The sequence below is a fragment of the Arachis ipaensis genome, chromosome B5 (assembly GCF_059453495.1).
Source record: "Arachis ipaensis isolate K30076 ecotype BB chromosome B5, ASM5945349v1, whole genome shotgun sequence".
NCBI classification, from domain to species: Eukaryota; Viridiplantae; Streptophyta; class Magnoliopsida; order Fabales; family Fabaceae; genus Arachis; species Arachis ipaensis.
In genome coordinates, this window is record NC_142440.1 from 138,544,602 (window position 1) to 138,549,267 (window position 4,666).

At 40.8% G+C, this 4,666-nt stretch overlaps 1 non-coding gene across 1 annotated transcript; it reads right to left on the reverse strand.

The window, feature by feature from the left end:
• Window positions 1-545: 545 nt before the first annotated feature.
• Window positions 546-653, reverse strand: LOC148565928 (small nucleolar RNA R71). The gene has a single exon (XR_015884825.1). It is a non-coding gene; the product is annotated as a small nucleolar RNA R71 (small nucleolar RNA).
• Window positions 654-4,666: the final 4,013 nt, after the last annotated feature.

A 4,666-nucleotide genomic window follows, 5' to 3' on the forward strand; every position in this document is an offset into this window, starting at 1 on the left:
TTCTTTGTCATATGAGCAGGAGCAAGGATAAGAACATTCTTGTGGAAGCAGATCCAGAACCTGAAAGGACTCTGAAGAGAAAATTAAGAGAAGCTAAAATACAACAATCCAGAGATAACCTTTCAGAAATTTTCGAACAGGCAGAGGAGATGGCAGCCGAAAATAATAATAATGAAAGGAGGATGCTTGGTGACTTTACTGCACCTAATTCCAATTTACATGGAAGAAGCATCTCCATTCCTGCCATTGGAGCAAACAATTTTGAGCTGAAACCTCAATTAGTTTCTCTGATGCAGCAGAACTGCAAGTTTCATGGACTTCCATCTGAAGATCCTTTTCAGTTCTTAACTGAATTCTTGCAGATATGTGATACTGTTAAGACTAATGGAGTAGATCCTGAAGTCTACAGGCTCATGCTTTTCCCTTTTGTTGTAAGAGACAGAGCTAGATTATGGTTGGATTCTTAACCTAAAGACAGCCTGAACTCTTGGGATAAGCTGGTCACGGCTTTCTTAGCCAAGTACTTTCCTCCTCAAAAGCTGAGCAAGCTTAGAGCTGATGTTCAAACCTTCAGACAGAAAGAAGGTGAATCTCTCTATGAAGCTTGGGAAAGATACAAATAGTTGACCAAAAAGTGTCCTTCTGACATGCTTTCAGAATGGACCATCCTGGATATATTCTATGATGGTTTATCTGAGCTATCAAAGATGTCACTAGACACTTCTGCAGGTGGATCCATTCACCTAAAGAAAACGCCTGCAGAAGCTCAAGAACTCATTGACATGGTTGCTAATAACCAGTTCATGTACACTTCTGAAAGGAATCCTGTGAATAATGGGACGCCTATGAAGAAGGGAGTTCTTGAAGTTGATACTCTGAATGCCATATTGGCTCAGAATAAAATATTGACTCAGCAAGTCAATATGATCTCTCAGAGTCTGCATGGAATGCAAGCTGCATCCAACAGTACTCAAGAGGCATCTTCTGAAGAAGAAGCCTATGATCCTGAGAACCCTGCAATAGCAAAGGTGAATTACTTAGGTGAACCTTATGGAAACACCTATAACTCAACATGGAGAAATCATCCAAATTTCTCATGGAAGGATCAAAAGCCCCAACAAGGCTTTAATAATGGTGGAAGAAACAGGTTTAGCAATAGCAAGCCTTTTCCATCATCCACTCAGCAACAGACAGAGAACTCTGAACAAAATGCTTCTAATTTAGCAAATCTAGTCTCTGATCTATCTAAGGCCACTGTAAGTTTCATGAATGAAACAAGGTCTTCCATTAGAAATCTGGAAGCACAAGTGGGCCAGCTGAGTAAAAGGATCACTGAAATCCCTCCTAGTACTCTCCCAAGCAATACAGAAGAGAACCCAAAAGGAGAGTGCAAGGCCATTGACATAAGCGCCATGGCCGAACCTGTGAGGAGAGGAGAGGACGTGAATCCCAAGGAGGAAGACCTCCTGGGACGTCCAGTGATCAATAAGGAGCTTCCCTCTGAGGAACCAAAGGACTCTGAGGCTCATCTAGAGACCATAGAGATTCCATTGAACCTCCTTATACCCTTCATGAGCCCTGATGAGTATTCCTCTTCTGAAGAGAATGAGGATGTCACTGAAGAGCAAACTGCCAAGTTTCTTGGTGCAATCATGAAGCTGAATGCCAAATTGTTTGGCATTGATACTTGGGAAGTTGAACCTCCCTTGTTCATCAATGAACTAAGTGATCTGGATCAACTGACATTGCCTCAGAAGAGACAGGATCCTGGAAAGTTCATAATCCCCTGTACCATAGGCACTATGATCTTTAAAGCTCTGTGTGACCTTGGTTCAGGAATAAACCTCATGCCCCTCTCTGTAATAGAGAAACTGGGAATCTATGGGGTGCAAGCTGCTAAAATCTCACTGGAGATGGCAGACAGCTCAAGAAAACAGGCTTATGGACAAGTAGAAGATGTATTAGTAAAGGTTGAGGGCCTTTACATACCTACTGATTTCATAGTCCTGGATACTGGAAAGGAAGAGGATGAATCCATCATCCTAGGAAGACCTTTCCTGGCCACAACAAGAGCTGTGATTGATGTTGACAGAGGTGAAATAGTCCTTCAATGGAATGAGAACTTCCTTGTATTCAAAACTCAAGGATCTCCCTCTGCAACCATGGGGAGGAAGCATGAAAAGCTTCTCTCGAAGCAGAGTCAACCAGAGCCCCCACAGTCAAACTCTAAGTTTGGTGTTGGGAGGCCACAACCAAACTCTAAGTTTGGTGTTGAACTCCCATATCCAAACTCTAAGTTTGGTGTTGGAGAGTCTCAACAAAGCTCTGCACATCTGTGAGGCTCCATGAGAGCCCACTGTCAAGCTATTGACATTAAAGAAGCGCTTGTTGGGAGGCAACCCAATGTTTATCTAATTCTTATTTTTATTGTTTTTCATGTTTTCTTAGGTTCATGATCATGTGGAGTCACAAAATAAATATAAAAATTGAAAACAGAATCAAAAACAGCAGAAGAAAAATCACACCCTGGAGGAGCATCTGTCTGGCGTTCAAACGCCAGAACAGAGCATAGTTCTGGCGCTGAACGCCCAGAATGGGAGCATCCTGGCGCTGAACGCCCAGAACAAGCATGGTTCTGGCGTTCAACGCCAGAAATGGCAGCAAAGGGGCGTTGAACGCCCAAAATGGGCACCAACCTGGCGCTGAACGCCCAGAGTTGTGTGCAAGGGCGTTTTGCATGCCTAAATTGGTGCAGGGATGTAAATGCCTTGACACCTCAAGATCTGTGGACCTCACAGGATCACCTCAGGATCTGTGGACCCCACAAGATCCCCACCTACCTTCACTCACTCTCTTCTCTCTTCTCAATCATCCTCTATTCCCAATAAACACTCATCCCTTCTGTTTTCCATCTACCACTCACATCCATACACCCACTACCTTCAAAATTCAACATCTCTCTCTCCCACCCAATCCCACCCATATGGCCGAATACACATCTCCCTCCATCTCCTCCATATCTTCTTCTTATTCTTCTATTCTTTCTTCTTTTGCTCGAGGGCGAGCAACATTCTAAGTTTGGTGTGGTAAAAGCATAGCTTTTTTGTTTTTTCCATAACCATTGATGGCACCTAAGGCCAGAGAAACCTCTAGAAAGAGGAAAGGGAAGACAAAAGCTTCCATCAAGGGTCTATAGCTCAGTGGTAGAACATTTGACTGCAAATCAAGAGATCCCTGAGATACCTCAGGGGATACATTTTCTTCCACACAATTATTGGAAGCAACTAAGGGTGGAACATCAAGAGCACTCCATCATCCTTCATGAAATTAGAGAAGATCTAAAAGCAATGAAGGAGGAGCAGCAAAGACAAGGAAGAGACATAGAAGAGCTCAAGGACATCACTAAGGTGGACTCATTCCTTGTTCTTACTTTCTCTGTTTTTCATTTTCTATGTTATGTGCTTATCTATGTTTGTGTCTTCATTACATGATCATTAGTAGTAGTAACTATGTCTTAAAGTTATAAATGTCCTATGAATCCATCACCTCTCTTAAATGAAAAATGTTTTAATTCAAAAGAACAAGAAGTACATGAGTTTTGAATTTATCCTTGAACTTAGTTTAATTATATTGATGTGGTAACAATGCTTCTTATTTTCTGAATGTATGCTTGAACAGTGCATATGTCTTTTGAAGTTGTTGTTTAAGAATGTTAAATATGTTGGCTCTTGAATGAATGATGACTAGGAGACATGTTATTTGATAATCTGAAAAATCATAAAAATGATTCTTGAAGCAAGAAAAAGCAGCAAAGAACAAAGCTTGCAGAAAAAAATAAAATAAAATAAAATAGGCGAGAAAAAAAAATAGAAAGAAAAAGAAAAAGCAAGCAGAAAAAGCCAAAAATCTCTTAAAACCAAGAGGCAAGAGCAAAAAGCCAATAACCCTTAAAACCAAAAGGCAAGGGCAAATAAAAAGGATCCCAAGGCTTTGAGCATCAGTGGATAGGAGGGCCTAAAGGAATAAAATTCTGGTCTAAGCGGCTAAACTAAGCTGTCCCTAACCATGTGCGTGTGGCGTGTAGGTGTCAAGTGAAAACTTGAGACTGAGCGGTTAAAGTCAAGGTCCAAAGCAAAAACAAAGAGTGTGCTTAAGAACCCTGGACACCTCTAATTGGGGACTTTAGCAAAGCTGAGTCACAATCTGAAAAGGTTCACCCAATTATGTGTCTGTGGCATTTATGTATCCGATGGTAATACTGGAAAACAAAGTGCTTAGGGCCACGGCCAAGACTCATAAAGAAGCTGTGTTCAAGAATCATCATACTGAACTAGGAGAGTCAATAACACTATTCGAAATCTGAAGTTCCTACAGATGCCAATCATTCTGAACCTCAATGGATAAAGTGAGATGCCAAAACTATTCAAGAGGCAAAAAGCTATAAGTCCCGCTCATATGATTGAAGCTATGTTTCATTGATAGTTTGGAATTTATAGTATATTCTCTTCTTTTTATCCTATTTGATTTTCAGTTGCTTGGGGACAAGCAACAATTTAATTTTGGTGTTGTGATGAGCGGATAATTTATACGCTTTTTGGCATTGTTTTTAGTATGTTTTTAGTATGATCTAGTTACTTTTAGGGATGTTTTCATTAGTTTTTATGTT